Raw genomic sequence first — 20,448 nt, 5'->3', positions numbered from 1 at the left:
TTTTTATAATTATTACCAGTTTATGCTTCCACTGACAGTGCAGGAAACTTCTGTTTTAGGGATAGTTTGTAGACTTTTTGAGGATGTCCCTCCTGATTTGCGCAAGGTGAGTCTGGTGGTGCTTTTCATTTGCTTTCACTATTCATTACTAATAAGGAACATCCACTCCTCTCCTTTTTTCCCTGTAAACAGTGTGACCAAAATTTACCACTTGAAATGGATCTCTAATAGTCAACCCAGGTTTAAATTTGTTTTCCTTTAACTATTTCAGGACGTTGCTTGAGGGCAACTTCACTGATAGCCTTGAAGGTTCTTGACTCTAAAGGGCTTGTAATGACCAGGTTTGAAATTGTTAGAGGCTTCCCTGGTGGCTCAGATGATAAAGAATATGCCTCCAATGTGGGAGACCAGGATTCGATCCCTGGGTTGGGAAGATCCCCTGTAGAAGGGAATTCAACCCACTCCAGTACTCTTGCCTGGAGAATTCTATGGACAGAGGAGTCTGGTGGGCTAAAGTCCATGGGGTCAACAAAGAGTCGGACAGGACTGAGATCAGTTCAGTTCCGTTGCTCAGTCATGTCCTACTCTTTGAGAGTCCATGGACGGCAGCACGCCAGGCTTCCCTGTCCATCACCACCTCCCGGAGCTTGCTCAAACTCATGTCCCTTGAGTCAGTGATGCCATCCAACCATCTCATCCTCTGTAGTTCCCTTCCCTCAATCTTTCCCAGCATCAGGATCTTTTCCAATGAGTTAGTTCTTCACAACAGTTGGCCAAAGTATCAGAGTTTCAGCTTCAGCATTAGTTCTTCAAATGAATATTCAGGACTAATTTCCTTTAGGACGGACTGGTTGGATCTCCTTGCTGTCCAAGGGACTCTCAAGAGTCTTCTCTAACACCACAGTTCAAAAGCATCAATTCTTCTGTGCTCACCTTTCTTTATAGTCCAACTCTCACATCCATACATGACTACTGGAAAAACTATAGCTTTGACTAAAGGGACCTTTGTCAGCAAAGTAATGTCTCTGCTTTTTAATATGCTGTCTAGGCTGGTCATAGCTTTCCTTCCAAGGAGAAAGTGTCTTTTAATTTCATGGCTACAGTCACCATCTGCAGTGATTTTGAAGCCCCCCCCCCCAAATAAAGTCTGTCATTGTTTCCATTGTTTCCCCATCTATTTGCCATGAAGTGATGGGACCGGATGCCATGATCTTAGTTTTCTGAATGTTGAGTCTTAAGGCAACTTTTTCACTTTCCTCTTTCACTTTCATCAAGAGACTCTTTAGTTCTTCTTTGCTTTCTGCCTTAAGGATGGTGTCATATGTGTATCTGAGGTTATTGATGCGTATCTGAGGTTATTCTCCTGGCAATCTTGATTCCAGCTTGTGCTTCATCCAGCCCAGCATTTTGCATGATGTAGTCTGCATATACGTTAAATAAGCAGGGTGACAATATACAGCCTTGATGTACTCTTTTCCCAATTCAGGCCTGAGGGACTAACACAAAGACCAGGCTTATAGTTCTAGAAAACGGCCACACAACAGCAGCATTTCCTCATGCCCAATTCCGTTTCCAGGGGCAACAGGAATCTTTGTGAAAGTCCTGTGTCCTGGGTTGTAAATCAGAGTGGAACATACCAGGAGAAACACCCGAAGGCTTGTGTTTCATTTCTTCTTCTTGCTTCATCTCCTTGCCCCAGAATAATCCCAACATCCTCACAGAGCTCAGCTGTGAGGAAGCTGGCTCGAGGTGGGAATCCCACTGCCAGAAGATGAAAAGACCAGGTGACTTTTTAAAGATCTTCCACCTCCACTATTGAGCAATTTGGGGGCGCAATAAGCTTGGTTCCGCTGAAGGTGGACCTGAGTTAATGTGGATATTGAGGTTTCATCTCAAGGGGACAGGCACTACAGGTTCGAGGAGGTGCTCCTTTGCTGGCACGTCCTCGGGAGCTTCCTTGGCCCCATTCCCATCCAGCCTTGAGACCAGGGCTGCTCAGACTCCATGGATGTGACACCAGCCCAGCTCCCAGTGGCCTGAGGGGAATATTCGAAACATTTCTATTTCAGTTGTATTTTCTTTTAAAAATGTTATTTACTAGTCTCTTTATTTTTGTTCTGCTGGGTCTTCGTTTCTATGTGGGCTTTTCTCTGGTTGCAGAGAGTAGGGGCTACTTGCTAGGTGCAGTAGGCTTTCCAGGCTTCTCATTGCATTGGCTTCCCTTATTGTGGGCTACACACTCTAAGGGAAGGGGGGCTTCAATAATTGAGGCTCATGGGTTAAAGAGTTGTGGCTCCCGGCTTCTGGAACACAGGCTCAAAGATTGGACCCATGTTTCCCGCATTGTCAGACTGATTCTTTACCACTGAGACACTGGGGAAACCCCACTTTTACTGTGTTTTGTCGTATTTGCATTTAGTTTTTTCCTTTGATTTACAGTGAAAGGATTTATAATACATTGTTTATTTTAGGTGTGCAGAAGCCTGACTCAGTGATATATAGTGTATTCTTTTTCCAATTTTTTTTCCAATAGAGGTTATTACAGAGAGTTGAGTACAGTGACCTGTCCGTATAGTAAATGCTTGCTGATTATCTACATGACACATACATGGGTATCTATATCAGTCCGAAGCTTCTAAAATATCCCTCCTTTTAGCCTTTTTTCCTTGGTAACTATAAACTGGATTTCTATAACTCAAATTTTGTTTCAAAAATTATTTCATTTCTATCAATGTTGAAATTCCACATATAAGTGAGATAATATGCTCATGATCTTTCTCTAGCACAGCAGAGCTCAGCACAGTGGCTCAGACAGTAAAAGGTCTGCCTGCAATGAGGGAGATCCAGGTTTGATCCCTGGGTCGGGAATATCCCCTGCAGAAGGGAGTGGCAACTCACCCTAGTATTCTTGCCTGGGGAAATCCCATGGACAGAGGAGCCTGGTGGGCTACAGTCTATGGGGTCATAAAGAGTCGGACACCACTGAGCGACTAACACCCAAAACAAACACACAAAAATCTGGCCTAATATGGAGCAGCCTTTCCTTTCTTTTTATCCCTTGAAACAGTGAGATGGAAATTTACCACTTGAAATGGACCTCTTGTAGTCGGCTCTCTTTTAAATTTGTTTTCCATTACCTATTTGGGAACATTGCTGGAGGGCAGCTTCATTGACAGCCTCACAGGCCTCAAGGATTCTGAAGGACCGCTAAGGGCCAGGTTTGAAGCTGTAGTTCCAGAAAATGGCCACGAAGAGGCAGCATTTCTTCATGCCCCATTCTGCTTACGGGGGCAGCAGGCACCTTCCTGAAAGTCCAGTGTCCTGGGTTGTAAGTTAGAGTGGAACGTGCCAGGAGACACACCCAAGGGCTTGTTTTTCGTTACTTCTCCTCGCTTTAGCGTCTTACCGAGAATAATCCTGATGCCCTCAATCCGCTCGGCTGTGGGTGCCTTTGTTAGTGGTGCCGGGACTGAGAGGAAGCTGGCCGGAAGTGGGAACTCCGCCACCAGTAGACGAGGAGACCAGGTGACTTTCCAAACCTCTTCTACCCCTGAGTATAGAGCAATCTGGGGGTGCAGAAAGTTTGATTCTGCTGAAGCTGGGCCTGGTTTGATCTGGATAGTGTGGTTTCATCTCTAGGGGACTAGGCACTGCGCGTCCAAGGAGGGACTCCTTTGCTGGCGCGTCCTCCACAGCTTCCTCGTCCCCATTCCCGTCCGGCCTCGGGACCAGGGCTGCTCAGGCTCCATGGATGTGACTCCAGCCCAGTTCCCATAGCCTGCGGGGAATATTCGAAACATTTCTAATTTCAGTTTATTTTCTTCTTTAAAATTTATTTATTTATGCCTTTATTTTTGGCTCTTTTCCATCTTCCTTACTGCTCAGGCTTTTCTCTCTTGGCGGAGAAAGGGGGCAACTTTTCAGTTGCGGTGCCCCATCTTCTCACTGTGCTGGCTTCTCTTCCTGTGAAATGAGGGCTTATGGCCCGGGGGCATCAATTGTTGGGGCTAATGGGCTATGAATTACCGCTCCTGGCTCTAAAACACAGGCTCAGCAGTTGTGGCTCACAGATGTATTACTCCTTGGCATGTGGGATCATTTCAGTTCAAGGGGTACTCTTGTTTCCTGCATTGGCAAGGGGCTTCTTTACCACTGATCTACCAGAGAAGTCCTTCCTTTTTAGTTTTTTAATTTTTTTTTTTCTTTGATTCAGGTGGAAAGAATTTACAATATGTGTTGGTTTTAGGTGTATAGCAGACTGACTCAGTGGTACATAGGCACCTGGTTTTTCTTTTCATATTTTATTTCCAAAGGAGTTTGTTTCAGAAGGTTGCGTACAGTGCCCTGCCCATATAGTCGGTGCTTACTGAATATATACATGATACATATACAGCGGTGTCATTGTGTCAATCCTAAGCTTCTAAATACTCCTCCCTTTAGCCTTTTCCCTTCGGTAACTGTTATGGATTTCCATGACTCTGTTTCAGAAGTTATTTCATTCTTATCGATGTTTAAATTCCACCTATAAGTAATATCATATGCTCATTGTCTTTCTCTGTCCGACTGACTTACTAAGTATGAACACCTTTGAGTGCTTCCATATTGCTGCAATTGGCAGCGTTTCCTCATTTTTTTACCTAAGTAATATTCCATTGTACATGTGACACACAACTTCTTTCTCCATTCCACACTCCAGTGGATATTTTCATTGCTTCCATCTGTTGGTTGTTCTAAACAGAGCTGCATTGAACCCCGGGTGGGATGTGTCTTTTTATGTCTGGTTTTGTCTAGAGATACAGCTAGGTGTGGGATTGCCCAATCATAGGGCAGCTCTACTGATGCTCTTACAAGGACCCTTTCTTCTGTCCCTCGTTGTGATCGTTACCAACAGTGCAGGAAACTTCTGTTTTCTCTTTGCTCTATCCCACAGGGATGCTTGTAGACTTTTTGAGGTTGTTCCTTCTGATTGGTGCAGGGTGAGTCTGATGTCATTTTTGATTTGCATTTCCTGAATCATCACTAGTATGGAGCATCCTTTCCTCTCCTTTTTTCCCTTCAAACAGTGCGAGGAAAATTTACCACTTGAAATGGACCTCTAATAGTTGGCCATGTTTTAAATTTCTTTTCCATGAACTATTTCAGGACATTGCTTGAGGGCAGCTGTCATTGACAGCTTCTCAGGCCTCTTGACTCTGAAAGGCCCCTTTGCTCAGTCACTCAGTCGTGTCTGACTCTTTGTGACCCCATGAACTGTAGTAGTCCACCAGGCTCCACTGCCCATGGAATTTTCCAGGCAAGAATATGGGAGTGAGTAGCCGTTTCCTACTCCAGGAGATCTCCCTGACCCAGGGATGCAACCCTCATCTCCTGATTTGCCAGGCAGATTTTTTTTTACCACTGATCCACCCGGGAAGCCCTGAAGGGCCCCTAAGGACCACTTTGCATTTCTTCATGCCCCACTTTGGTTATAGGGCAACAGGAGCCTTCCTGAAAGTCATTTCCTGTTTGTACATTAGATTGGAAGGTGCCAGAAGACACACACAAGGGCTTTGTATCATTACTTCTTGCTTTGTCGTCTTGCCCCAGAATAACCCCGATGCCCTCAAACAGCTCCACTGTGGGTGATATTGTTTGTAGTACCGAGACTGCAAGGAAGCTGGTTGGAGGTGGGAACCCCACCACCAGGAGACGAGGAGACCAGGAGAATTTTCAAAGCTCTCCAGCTCGGGAATGGAGCAATTTTGGGGGGGCACTAAGCTTGGTTTACCTGAAGTTGGGCCTGTGTCAATCTGGCTGTTGTGGTTTCATGGAAAGGGGACTAGGCAGTACAGGTTCAAGCAGGGGTTCATTTGCTGGTACATCTTGCCAGCTTCCTTGTCCCCATTCCTGTCCAGTCTTGGGACCAGGGCTGCTCAGGCTCCATGGGTGTGACACCAGCCCAGCTCCCAGAGGCCTGAGGGGCATATTAGAAACGTTTATTTTTTCAGTTTCATTTTCTCTTTTAAATTTTATTTGTGTCTTTATTTTGGCTCTGCTGATCTTCGTTGCTGCACAGGTTTGTCTCACGTTGCAGAGAATGGAGGCTACTTTTTGGTCAGGGCGCCCAGGCTTCTCACTGCAGTGGCTTCTCTTGATCACCGGCTTCAGGGCGCAGGTGCTTAGGTGGTTGGAGCCGTGTACTAAGTAGCTGTGGCTCCAGGTTTTAGAGCACAGGCTCGACGCTTGTGGCCCACAGGCTTAGTTGCTCCTCTGCATGTGGGGGCACCTGAGATCAGAGGTGGCACTCGTGTGTCCTGCATTGGCACGGGGATTCTTTACCACCAAGCCACCCCCCAACCCCCTCTTTTCAGTTTTATTTATTTTTTTCTTCAGCTGAGGAGGAAATACTCTCTTGGTGTTAGGTGTACAGCAGCCTGACTCAGGGATACATAGGCACCTGTCTATTCCTTTTTCAAATATTTTTTTCTGTAGTGGTTATTACAGATGGTTGAATACAGTGTGCCTTGCCCATGCAGTGGGTGCTTGTTGATTATCTACGTAATACATAAACGTTGGGGTCTACATGTCACTCTGAAGCTTCTAAGAGATCCTTCCATTGGACCTTTTTCCTTTGGTAACTATTGGCTTGATACTTGTGCCTGTGAGTTTCAGAAGTTATTTCATTCCTATTGATGTTGAAATTCCACCTGTATGTGAGATTGTATGCTCGTCTTTCTCTGTCCAGCTGACTTCCTAAGTATGATCATAGATGCATCATTGTCGCGGCAGCTGGCAATGTAATATTCCATCGTATGTGTGGCGTGCAACTTTTTTCCTCTATTCCACATTGGGTGGATATTTTCATTGCTTCCATATGTCCATATATTTGGGGTTCTAAATGGTGCTAGGGGCTTCCCTGATAGCTCAGTTGGTAAAGAATATTCCTACAATGCAGGAGACCCTGGTTCGATTCCTGGGTCAGGAAGATATACTGGTGAAGGGATAGGCTACCCACCCCAGTGTTCCTGGGCTTCCCTGTTGGCTCAGTTGGTAAAGAATCCATCTGCAATGCAGGAGACCTGGGTTTAATCCCTGAGTCCGGAAGATCCGCTGGAGAAAGGAAAGGCTACCCACTCCAGTATTCTGGCCTGGTGAATTCCAAGGACTGTATAGTCCATAGGATCGCAAAGAGTCAGACACAACTGAGCTACTTTCAAAAAAAAAAAAAAAGAAAATGGTGCTAAATTGAACACGGGGCTGGATGTGTCTTTCTGATGCGTGGTTTTCTCCAGATATACAGCCAGGTGTGTGACTGCCCGATCATAGGGTAGCTGTGTTTTTAATCTTATGGGGCCCCTTTCTCTGGTCTTCACTGTGATCTTTAGCAACTTACGCTTCTACCGGCTGCAGGAGACTTCTGTTTTCTCTCTGCTCTCTCCCACAGGGACTGATGGAGACTTTTTTGAGGCTGTCTCTTCTGACTGGTGCCAGGTGAATCTGGTCATTGTTTTAATTTGCATTTTCCTAAGAATTACTAATATGGAGCATCTTTTCCTTTTTTTTTTTTTTTAAATAAACTGTGTGAGTAAAACTTATCACTCAAAATGGACCCTGATATGTGGCCTGTTTTGAATATTTTCTCTAATTCCTATCTCGGGACGTTTCCTGGGTCAACTGTCATTGACAGCCAGGTGCCTGCTAAGTCACTTCAGTCTTGTTCGATTCTTTGTGACCCTATGGACTGTAGCCCGCCAAGCTTCTCTGTCCATAGCATTCTCCAGGCCGAAATACTGGAGTGGGTTGCCATTTCCTTGTCCATAGGGTCTTCTCAGCCTAAGGATCGAAGCCCCATCTCTTATGTCTCCTGCACTGGGAGGCAAGTTCTTTACCAATATAGCCAGGTAGTCCTGCTGACTCTTCATTGCCCCTCAGGGCCAGATTTTTAAAGTTTTTACATGAAGTGGCCACTAGGCAGCAGAGTTTTATGCTCAGCTGTGGTACTGTTAAATGAAAGTCTGGGTTCCTGGTTTGTAAATTAGAGTGGAGTGTGATGGTAGAGATACCTAGGGGCTTGAGTCTCATTGCCTCCTCCCCCTCAGACACATCCTGACCCCTCTAAATCGCTCAGCTAAGGTTTTAGAAAAGGCAGAGGAACCAGAGACCAAATTGCCAACATCCGCTGGATCATCTAAATAGCAAAAGAGTTCCAGAAAAACATCTATTTCTGCTTTATTGACTATAACAAAGCCTTTGACTGTGTGGAACACAATAAACTGTGGAAAATTCTGAAAGAGATGGGAATACCAGACCACCTGACCTGCCTCTTGAGAAATTTGTATGCAGGTCAGGAAACAAGAGTTAGAACTGGACATGGAACAACAGACTGGTTCCAAATAGGAAAAGGAGTATGTCAAGGCTGTATATTGTCACCCTGCTTATTTAACTTCTATGCAGAGTACATCATGAGAAATGCTGGGCTGGAAGAAGCACAAGCTGGAATCAAGATTGCACGGAGAAATACCAATAACCTCAGATATGCAGATGACACCACCCTTATGGCAGAAAGTGAAGAGGAGCTAAAAAGCCTCTTGATGAAAGTGAAAGAGGAGAGTGAAAAAGTTGGCTTAAAACTCAACATTCAGAAAACAAAGATCATGGCATCTGGTCCCATCACTTCATGGGAAATAGATGGGGTAACAGTGGAAACAGTGTCAGACTTTATTTCTTTGGGCTCCAAAATCACTGCAGATGGTGACTGCAGCCATGAAATTAAAAGACGCTTACTCCTTGGAAGAAAAGTTATGACCAACCTAGACAGCATATTGAAAAGCAGAGACATTACTTTGCCAACAAAGGTCCATCTAGTCAAGGCTATGGTTTTTCCAGTGGTCATGTATGGATGTGAGAGTTGGACTGTGAAGAAAGCTGAGCACCAAAGAATTTATGCTTTTGAGCTATGGAGTTGGAGAAGACTCTTGAGAGTCCCTTGGACTGCAAGGAGATCCAACCAGTCCATTCTGAAGGAGATCAGCCCTGGGATTTCTTTGGAAGGAATGATGCTAAAGCTGAAACTCCAGTACTTTGGCCACCTCATGCGAAGAGCTGACTCACTGGAAAAAACTCTGATGCTGGGAGGGATTGGGGGCAGGAGGAGAAGGGGATGACAGAGGATGAGATGGCTGGATGGCATCACTGACTCGATGGACGTGAGTCTGAGTGAACTCCGGGAGTTGCTGATGGACAGGGAGGCCTGGCGTGCTGCGATTCATGCGGTTGCAAAGAGTCGGACATGACTGAGCGACTGAACTGAACTGAAGAGTTCTTATCCATAGGTAGGGACTGAGATTAAACTGTCTGGGGGCTTTACCCCATCTGCAGGAGATTTAGAGACCAGGTGACTTTTCAAATCTTCTAGCTCAGAGGCTCTACCATCATGTAGATGTTTTTTGTAATCTCAGAATTATCATCTTTAGGTAGACAATGTGTCTTCATGGTTTGTTTCATATGGTTTGTGACACATTTGTATTAATACCTTCGCAGCATCCACACTCACTTTTTTGGTGAAGCTCCCCTTTTTCAACTTTTGGTTACAGGAATGCATGTCATGTAGAATACAATCAAGGTTATAGCCAAAGTGTCTAAAAATCAGCCCTTCATAGTTTGTGTTATAAAAATTGTAATCTTCCGCGTGTGACATAGAACAGAAAATAATACAATGTTTCATGAGATTCATGCTGTAACAGTCTCTTCCTGAGTCAGAATCACTCTCTTTTCTGTCTTTCATTTGGATTTTGCTTTATTTTAGTCAGCTTGTCTTTCAACTCTAGAACCCCAAATGAAACATCTATGAAGGAATTACTAAGGAGAGTTACAAATGCTTTTATTGTTTACTGCAGTCAAACAGTAAGTCTTTAGTAAATAAAGCACTGGGTTATCAGTCTATAGACTTAACAAAAAATGTATTAAAAATTCCTGCCCTAGAATAAAGATTTCTATTTAATGGAAATATGTGGCATATTCACACACAAAAACAACACAACCTGTTTAATATAATTTAATTTAAGACAGCTTATTCTAAGTAACAAATATTTGGATAAGCCAGAAAACTATCTACTGTTCATAAGAAAAAAGTCACTTACTATGAGGTTCATAAGGAAGGTTTTATTTTATAAATAGACTTCAGCTAGACACATTTAAATTTTAGAAGGGAAATGACATGAACAAAATCATAGAAGCTGAAATGCACAGTTCTTGTCCTGGGTGTAGTTAGAAAATCAATTTATGTAAATGGTATGAGAGACAGTACTTCCGTGTGAAAATCTGCCACATGAAATGCTCACATCCTGAGGGAAGAGCACGATGACCCAATAGATCATCTCATTAATCCAAGAGACCAATACCGTGACTTCTTATGTTCCTTTTATCTCATTTAAATTTATGCTTAAATGTATGTTTTACAACATATAGAATATTTTTATAGCCCTCTATGTACATACGTACGGTATGCATCTACTGGGGATGTCAGTGTTTTTTCTTTAGGAATAGATGCTCAAAAAGTCTCTTAATATTAATACATTCTCCATAAACTTGTCCTAAAAATCATCCAAATGATTTATTGTAATACCATAACAATTTTTTAAAAAACTAAAATATTTGTTTACCATTGCTTTCAAATTTCTTCCTATTCTTGACCCAATTTCATTTCTATTTTTATATTTTTTTCAATATACCCTATTCTTTGCTCTACACTTTTAATACAGTTTCCTATCTCTACACGTCCCCAACAATTACTATTTATATTCTTCCTTCTTTTTTTCTTCCATTCCTTTCTCCCTTCATTCTTTCCTTCCTTCTTTTCTCTTTTTGTACTTTCTAAATAGATTTTTATTACTAAAAATGCACCAAACACTGTTTTAGATACTGAAACCAAAACATGAAAATGCAATCCTATGTTAATAATCTAATAGTCTAGTACAAGAGCTCATAGTCATCCTGTGTTTCCTGTCCCATGGTCTCCTGTCAAAAATTTTCCTGTTCCTCTTAATATACTCGTGCATTATGAAATCCCGTTGGTCTCCATGCATTTCATTTGTATCTATAGTTCAGAATTTACATTCTCTCTTGTATCTTAACAAGATATTGTATCACTATTTCCTCTACTAGATCCCATCTTTGTTCATTCTTTCCTTTATTCATTCATCATAAAATCATTGATATCTTACTCTATTCTGTGTGCAGTAATGAATTACTGTATAATCAGAGCAGGCTCAACTTTAGAGCTCCTACAAATGTGGGATAGGGAAAAAAATAAGAAAGAAAAAAATATTTATGCAAAAATGACATTTGATGGTTCATTTTAAAACACTGTAGTCAATATATTGAAAATCAGAATTTTACTGGATTCCCTAAAGTCTTATAGCTTAGTGATAGTTTTGAATTATATAAGAGAAAGACAGAATAATATTTTCACTTGCTTTGTCCCTCTAGTATTTTTTTTTTTTTTTTTTTGTCCCTTATCTTCTTTACAGAAACCAGTGACTGATTCACTGTAGGCACTTTTTAAATGCTATTGTTCTGGACCATTTGGTAAATCAATAACAGCAAGTTACTGTCATTCCCTCCAAAAAAAAAACAAAACCAACTCTCTCTCTCTCTCTCTCTCTCTCTCTCTATATATATATATATATAGCATGGAATAAAAATACAAGATGCCATTTAAATTTGAATTTCAGATAAACAAAAAATATAGTTTATGCGATATACTTATATTAAAAAGTATTTGTTGCTTATCTGAAATTAAAATTTAACTTTGTGTTCTATTGTTTTGATGGAGAAGGTAATGGCAACCCACTTCAGTATTCTTTCCTGGAGAACTCCATGGACAGAAGAACCTGGTGGGCTACAGTCCACGGGGTCACAAAGAGTTGGACACAACTGAGTGAGTAACTTCTTTATGTTTTGACTGATAACCTAGAGGGAAATATTGATTGAATACCATAAATTAAAATAAAGCTTCTTTTCGGAGCAAATTTATAATCTAGGGAACAGAAACTGTGCCTTTGTGAATTTCTACAGAACATATAGGTATGTGTTTAAAAGGACAGGACAATTGGTGTAGTGGAATTTGGGGACAGATAAGTGTGTCCTGTGGCTTGTCCTGTGAGAAAACACACCACACATGCACTGAGTGAGTCAGCTAGATTTTATGATAGGAGTAAAAGTTAAAATGCAAAGCTGATCATTCAAAGTGGGAGTAATTATTCATTTTGCTACAGAAGCCTTACAACTGCATAGTGACTGAATTCCACTTTCTTCATACCTCAGATTCCTTCCTGGGTTCCACAGTGTTCTTATATTTCTCTCTCTGTTTCATGATCAGTTATTTGCCACTTCCCTTTCTAATCTCTACTTTCACCCAGCTCCTCCAAAGTGGTTTTTTTCCCCTGTTGTTTAAATATTGTAGTTAAGTTAATGCCTCATTTTCACATTTTTGCAGTTTTTACACAATGCTTTTTGCATGTACTCAATTAGTATAGAGACTAGTATAGTATAGCAGAGATTTGTAATTAAAATCTTTTAATTTGTAATTAAAATATATAAGAATAATATTTACTAAACATTTGTTCTTCTTAACTTTACACTTATATTTCTTTTTTTTTCCTTTTACTGTCATTTAAATCTTTAATCAGATTCCATTCATGATTATCAGTCATATTACATGCCATGATTAGCTTTCTATAAACAATTTTGCCTTCTGTGTACAAATTGGTATCAATGAAATAAAAAATAAAACCATATACTAGGCAAAGAATTTTATTTATCTTTGTCTCAAACTTTATTCTTAGGCTTCTTCAGCTTCATTAGCTGCAAAGAATGAATTGTATATAAGCAAAAACTGAAAAGAGCTGCAGTGTCCAGGGGCTTAGGCTTAAAAATATTAGAGATCTAGATTTTATCAGATCCATAAACAAAATTTTAAAAAGCAGTCATAATATAAAATAGCAGCTCCCAGTAACTTCTTCAAGATTTATCTTCTTCAAAAGTTAACTCAATTCAGTTTGCTTCATTCTTGGAAGCCTCATCAAAATTCTCCACAAGATCTGGAACTTTATCATCCTCCTCTTCTCCAGTGGCAAGTGGTGCTTTTCCATCCACAGATTGTTTGGGCAGAGCTTCAGCCAGTCTGCTTAAACTGGTCAGACTATCGGCACCAAGCTGGTTTAAGATGCTGGGGAGCATTTCTGTCAGTTGCTTTGTCTCAGCGTGGCCCGTAATGGTGAAATGCTTGCTCCCAGAGATGCCTGAACTTTAGGGTTGTTAAAGTGGATCACTGTTCCTTGATTTGTGAACATATTCACCTCTTCAATACCAGAGATATTGTTTACCCCTAACTTCTTTAAAGAGAACTGAAGTTTTTTGTCATCTGCTGTGGCTGTTCTATGAACCACCTTCTTTCTGCGAGCAGTTCCTTTCCCACCAATGCGCACTTGTGCCTGCAGTTTGGCGAGTTTCTCCTGGTTCATGATAGTTTCTTTCATCTTGTTGGAGCAGAAATGGGGCCGCGCGGGGGACTAGGGTTGGCGCTCAGGTGGTCTCGGGCAGACCAGCTGAGGTTAGGCGCACACAGGCAGGGACGAAAGATGGCAGCTAGAGCAACTTTACACTTATATTTCTTGAATCTCCCCAAAACTCTATGGGACATTCATCTTTTTGTTTTAGTTATAAACATGATATGTTTTACCAAATCAATATGAGTGTAAGGACAGGGAATAAATATAATTCTGAAATCACTAAGTGTTTAAATGTGTTCAGAGACTCAAATTTCAACTAGACTTTGGTGTTGAACTGGTGAAGAGTGCAGTTAAGCAATTTGGTCTGGAGGGCCAGTGGTTTGAGTCATAAATGAGTGAATATGAAATAGATTGCTTGTGTAAAATGTTACAGGTTCTACCGTCAAATACGATTTTGAAAGTAAATTTCAATAATGACTTAAAGGAAGAGTTTAAATGATAGTAAGTGGGCTCTGTCGTGAAATATATCACCCCAGAAATCAAAATAAATTTTATACTCATAATGCCTTCTTCCACAACCCTTTAATATCTCAGTATTGTTTTTTAAAAGGTGATAATTAAGACTTCCTTTCTTTCTTTGGGCAAAGTCAGTTTGCTCTTAAGTATGTAAAACATTCTGCTGAATGAGCCTGGCAGAAAATCTATCTATCTGTAATTAGAGTTTCTCCTTTCTGTGATTGAGGATAATTTTGAGGTGAAATTAGAAACTTCAGAACCGAAGTGGAAGAATCATAGAAGGACATTAATTGAAGCCTGTCACCTCTAAACTTCTACATAGTGTAGATTAACAACAATTTAAATACACAGTCTTCTGAGAGCTCTATGGTACATGAAGTGAGTTGATGTTCTCAACTAATTTCCTAATGAAAAGTGTATCCTTTAATAAATACCAGCATTGTCAATACTATGTAAAAGTACAAGGAGTGAGTGAGTGAGTGAGTGAAAGTCGCTCAGTCGTGTCCGACTCTTTGCGACCCCATGGACTATGTAGTCCATGGAATTCTCCAGGCCAGAATACTGGAGTGGGTAGCCTTTCCCTTCTCCAACATATCTTCCCAACCCAGGGATCGAACCCAGGTCTCCACATTGCAGGTGGATTCTTTACCAGCTGAGCCACAAAGGAAGCCCAGGAATACTAGAGTGGGTAGCCTATCCCTTCTCCAGTGGATCTTCCCGACCCAGGAATCGAACCAGGGTCTCCTGTATTGCACACGGATTCTTTACCAACTGAGCTATGAAGGAAGCCCCTATAAATCCAAGGAGATTACTTTAAATTTACAAACTGTATTTAGTTTTTCATCTTCAAGGTTTACTATATTATTATTATTTTTAATTATTTATTTTTTAATTGAAGTATAATTACTTTACAGAATTTTGTTGTTTTCTGTCAAACCTCAACATGAATCAGCCATAGGTATGCATATGTCCCCTCCCTTTCAAACCTCCCTCCAATCTTCCTCCCCATTCCACCCCTCTAGGTTGATACAGAGCCCCTGTTTGAGTTTCCTGAGACATACAGCAAATTCCCATTGGCTATCTATTTTACATATGGTAATGTAAGTTTCCAAGTCACTCACAACAGGCATCTCACCCTCTCTCCCCTTCTCACTATGTCCGTAAGTCTATATTATTGTAAAGTGTGAAATAGAGTGTCATTATGTACACCGAGTGCCATGTGCTTTCAGCTATCACTAACCGCTGGATTAGCTATAGTTTATTCCAAAGACTGCACAATTATTTCAAATGCAAACCATTTAGTCATGTGGTAGCCAGCCTCCAAGATGACCCACAATGATCCTTGCCTTCTGGAATTCACGCCGCCTGTGTTTCCCTCACAACTTGTACCAGGGTCAGTCTATATACCTACTAGACTATGTTAGAAGTGATGATATGCTGTGTCAGAGGTTTCTCTTTTGCTTTCAGTTACTTGTTCTGATGGAGGCCAGTTGGCCATGTCACAGGGACGTTCAGGTGGCCCAGTAGAGAGGTCCATGAGACCAGGAGCTGAGGCATTTTTCATTCATTTCATTTCATTTATACTTAAAATCTTGATATTAAAATCCTGCCCTTGATAATAGCTCAAAAAATTCTCATTTACTCATAATTATCCTAATGGAATATTTATTGCCACTGTACATATTTGAGAATTGCCCTCAACACATTAAATTCAGTTTGAAATTTCAGTGCCTATCATAACAAAAATTGTACTTCCTAGTTAAATCAAACAGCCTATAACCCTAGAAATATATTAATATATCCTTAAATTGTAAAACCTCAGTCTAAAACTCTTTTAGTGTGTGTTTTGAACCAAAATATTCAGGTAAATGTTTGTGCATTATATTATTAATTAATTTAAAAGTATGTTTGATCTAGTAATTCCTTAAACATTTACATTAGTTGCAATTCTAATAATGTTATCATGAATATAAAAAATTCATCTCAGAATCAAACAATTTAGAAATTAATCTGGCTTCAATTTTTTAAAAATATGTTTACCAAACCTTCTTTGTTTTCATAGCTTAGCTCTAGTAACACCAATTATTCTATCGCACTTCACATTAAGCATGTGAACATCACCATATAACTGCCTGAAGAGCGAATGCCAATACATCGGCAGGCCTTCCTAATAAAGCCCCACAGGGACGCGGGGCTACTGTCATGATACTCCCCATGAGAGCATTTCCAGCCAGGTGCTTCTTCCTCCTCCCAGAGACTGTTCTTAGAATCAGCTCCAAAGAATCTTCAGTGAGGCATCTGAAGGGTAGTATTATAACACTCGAGAGGAGTATTTAGTATACTTTTGAAATGAATATTGAAAGCTGCCAAGTTCTAGTACTTTGCTGTCACCCTTATATCTGTTGGCCTCTGGGGCACTTAAATGAAGCAAGCAGAGGATTAACCCCAAGTTAGATGGACCAGTAAGAGATGGCTCTCAAGCAGCTAAGAATGTGCAGTGGACAGTAATGAAATGGGCTTATGTTGCTTAGGAGAAATTTATTATCTAATTCACTCAGTTAACTAAGAAGCAGAACAGAAAAATTAAGTGTATAAAAGTGTTAAAGTATTATATCTCTTTTGTTACTAGCCTTGGGACTAATTTTGTTAGTTAATAACCTTTATTTTTTACAACAATTTTCGGTTTACTGAAAAATTAAGCAAAAATTACAGAGTTCCCATATTACTCTGGCCCCAACACATGGAGGCCCCTCTACTATTGGCATCTTTCACTAGTTGGTACAATGCTACAACCGATGAGCCAGTGTTGATATGTTACAATTCGCTTATATTATGTTTTTTGTTATCTTGTGTTCTGTGAGTTTGAAGAAACATATAGTGACATGTGGGCTTCCCTAGTGGCTCAGACAGTAAAGAATCCGCTTGCAATGCCTGAGACCTGTGTTTGATCCCTGGATCAGGAAGATCCCCTAGAGAAGGGAATGGCTACCCACTCCAGAATTCTTGCCTGGAGAATTCCATGGACAGAGGAGCCTGGTGGGCTACAATCCGTGGGGTCACAAAAGAGTTGTGCATTACTGAGTGACTAACACTTTCACTTTTCATAGTGACATGCATCCATCATTACAGTGTCATGCAGAGTATTTTCACTGTCCTAAAAATCCACTGTGCCCTCCCTCTTCATCTCTCCTCACACTCCAACCTCTGCAACCACTTTGTGTATTTTGAGTAATAGTCTTTATTAGATTTGTGTTTTGTAAAGATTTCCTCCCAATCTGTAACTTGCAGAACTAGTTTCTAAAATATTTTATCTATTTTTTAAAAAATTTTTTTTGGAGTACCTTAAATTTTCTTTCTTTTTTTTTTTTAAACATATTTATTTATTGGGTCTTAGTTGCACATGTAGGATCTTAGTTCCCCAACCAGGAATCCAACTCAGGCGCCCTGCATTGGGAGCTTGCAGTCTTAGCCACTGGACCACCTGGGAAGTCCCTAAAATATTATGTTTTAAGTTTTTATCTTTTACTTTCTAGAGAAATGTAAAATATGTATTTCTAAGAGTCATAAATTATAGATTTTATATAAATAAAGACAGTAACTCACCAAGTTTGATCAAATGACAATTATCAAAGACACAGGATCTGGTATATAGCAAGTACTACATAAATGTCAACTATGTTTTACATTGCTTCCATTTAAGTACTGTAATGTACAGGTGTGTCTTTATATAAGCAAAGCTTTTCTCATAATTCTCATCAGACACAAATAAAATTAATAAACTTAATGTGATATAAAGTACTTCCATTTTAGCAAATGTTGCATTCAAACTTAACAAAGAAGCTCCTCTCATAATTGCTAATCTGACATAAATAATGTTTCACTTAAATTTAATTGGGTAGTTATGTCCTTTTGTAGTTCATGAAGATCAAGCAGAGATCACACTGTATTGCCAAGCAAAAGTGTTTATAAACATCAAATCAATATATGGTTTAAAAAAAGCCAATTTCACATATTTCATTTGTAAATTATCCACATAGAGTTTTATTTACTTTTTTATAAAAGCACTTTTGCCTTGAAAAAAATCAATATTTTGTCATCTAAATGCTTATCTTCTAGTTCCCTGTGACCTCAATTTATTTCTTAGTGTTCCTGTTAATACAGATGTTGAATGGGAAAACACCAAGAAATAAAATTCTTTCTGCTGGAGAAAATTATAGCTCCATTGTTTGACAACTGACCAGCAGGGTCAGTTTCTCCCAAGTACTATGAGGACCCCTGTGGCAAAAAGCCTGATATACCATCTTTGTTTGGAAAACTACAGGAGTTTCTTTAGGTTACAATACAGTACATTTCAACTTTTTGTGGAATAGAGGTATATTCCTCTATTCCTCTGGTATATTTCAGTTCAGTTCAGTTTAGTCACTCAGTCATGTCTGACTCCTTGCAACCCCATGAATTGCAGCATGCCAGGCCTCCCTGTCCATCACCAACTCCCAGAGTTCACTCAAACTCATGTCCATCAAGTCGGTGATGCCATCCAGCCATCTCATCCTCTGTCCTCCCCTTCTCGTCCTGCCCCCAATCCCTCCCAGCATCAGGGTCTTTTCCAGTGAGTCAACTCTTCTCATGAGGTGGCCAAAGTATTGGAGTTTCAGCTTCAACATCAGTCCTTCCAATGAACACCCAGGACTGATCTCCTTTAGGATGGACTGGTTGGATCTCCTTTGCAGTCCAAGGGACTCTCAAGAGTCTTCTTCAACACCACAGTTCAAAAGCATAATTCTTTGGTGTTCAGCTTTCTTCACAGTCCAACTCTCACATTCATACATGACCACTGGAAAAACCATAGCCTTGACTAGACGAACCTTTGTTGGCAAAGTCATGTCTCTGCTTTTGAATATGCTATCTAGGTTGGTCACAACTTTCCTTCCAAGGAGTAAGAGTCTTTTAATTTCATGGCTGCAATCACCATCTGCAGTGATTTCAGAGCCCAAAAAAGTAAAGTCTGACACTGCTTCCACTGTTTCCTCATCTATCTGCCATGAAGTGATGGGACCAGATGCCACGATCTTAGCTTTCTGAATATTGAGCTTTAAGCCAACTTTTTCACTCTCCTCTTTCACTTTCATCAAGAGGTTTTTTAGTTCCTCTTTACTTTCTGCCATAAGGGTGGTGTCATCTGCATATCTGAGGTTATTGATATTTCTCCCGGCAATCTTGATTCCAGTTTGTGCTTCTTCCAGCCCGGCGTTTCTCATGATGTACTCTGCATATAAGTTAAATAAGCAGGGTGACAATATACAGCCTTGACATACTCCTTTTCCTATTTGGAACCAGTCTGTTGTTCCATGTCCAGTTCTAACTGTTGCTTCCTGATTTGCATACAGGTTTCTCAAGAGGCAGGTCAGGTGGTCTGGTATTCCCATCTCTTTTAGAATTTTCCACAGTTTATTGTGATCCACACAGTCAAAGGCTTTGGCATAGTCAATAAAGCAAAAATAGAAGTTTTTCTGGAACTCTCTTGCTTTTTCAATGATCCAGCAGATGTTGGCAATTTGATCTCTGGTTCCTCTGCCTTTTCTAAAACCAGCTGTTCACATCTGGAAGTTCACGGTTCACATACTGCTGAAGCTTGGCTTGGAGAATTTTGAGCATTACTTTACTAGCGTGTGAGATGAGTGCAATTGTGCGGTAGTTTGAGCATTCTTTGGTATTGCCTTTCTTTGGGATTGGAAAGAAAACTGACCTTTTCCAGTCCTGTGGCCCCTGCTAAGTTTTCCAAATTTTCTGGCATATTTAGAAGTACTGAAAATATATGCTAAGGCAGGTTGTGGAAAGACATACCATACTAAGAAGTTCTGGACATGATCTTAAATGAAGGTAAGAGCCAGGGAGTGTTTTTCTATAGGTAAGCAACATCTTCAGTCCTTCATTTAGAAGAGTATCTTGAATATCAGTTTACAGAATTTGCTAGAAGATGTCCAGAATGAAGAATGAGAAAACATTTAAAATAATGCTCCAGTATTAAAAAGCAGAGACATCACTGCCTACAAAGGCCCGTATAGTCAAAGTTATGGTTTTTCCAGTAGTTATATACAGATGTGAGATTTGCATCATAAAGAAGGCTGAGCACTAAAGAATTGATGCCTTTGAATTGTGGTGCTGGAGGAGACTCTTGGGAGTCCCTTAGACACCAAGGAAATTCAACCAGTCCATACTAAAGGAAATCAATCCTGAATAATCATTGGAAGAACTGATTCTGAAGCTGAAGCTCTAATACTTTGGCCACCTAATGCGAAAAACTGACTCATTGGAAAAGACTCTGATATTGGGAAAGATTGAGGACAGGAGGAGAAGGGGATGACAGAAGATGAGATGGTTGGATGGCATGACTGACTCAGTGGAGGTGATTTTGAGCAAGTTCTGGAAAATGGTGAAGAAC

At 40.5% G+C, this 20,448-nt stretch overlaps 1 long non-coding RNA gene and 1 pseudogene across 1 annotated transcript in view; one reads left to right on the top strand and one right to left on the bottom strand.

The window, feature by feature from the left end:
* Window positions 1-20,448, top strand: part of LOC129658537 (uncharacterized) — a 41,972-nt gene that overhangs the window by 13,796 nt on the left and 7,728 nt on the right. Inside the window, exon 3 of the long non-coding RNA XR_008717395.1 lies at window positions 11,816-11,917. This is a non-coding gene — a long non-coding RNA (uncharacterized LOC129658537). The remainder of the gene's footprint in view (window positions 1-11,815; window positions 11,918-20,448) is intronic.
* Window positions 12,777-13,629, bottom strand: LOC129658536 (transcription factor BTF3-like; annotated as a pseudogene).

Source organism: Bubalus kerabau, chromosome 8 (genome assembly GCF_029407905.1).
Source record: "Bubalus kerabau isolate K-KA32 ecotype Philippines breed swamp buffalo chromosome 8, PCC_UOA_SB_1v2, whole genome shotgun sequence".
Taxonomy (NCBI): domain Eukaryota; kingdom Metazoa; phylum Chordata; class Mammalia; order Artiodactyla; family Bovidae; genus Bubalus; species Bubalus kerabau.
This window is presented reverse-complemented; position numbering and strand designations above follow the sequence as displayed.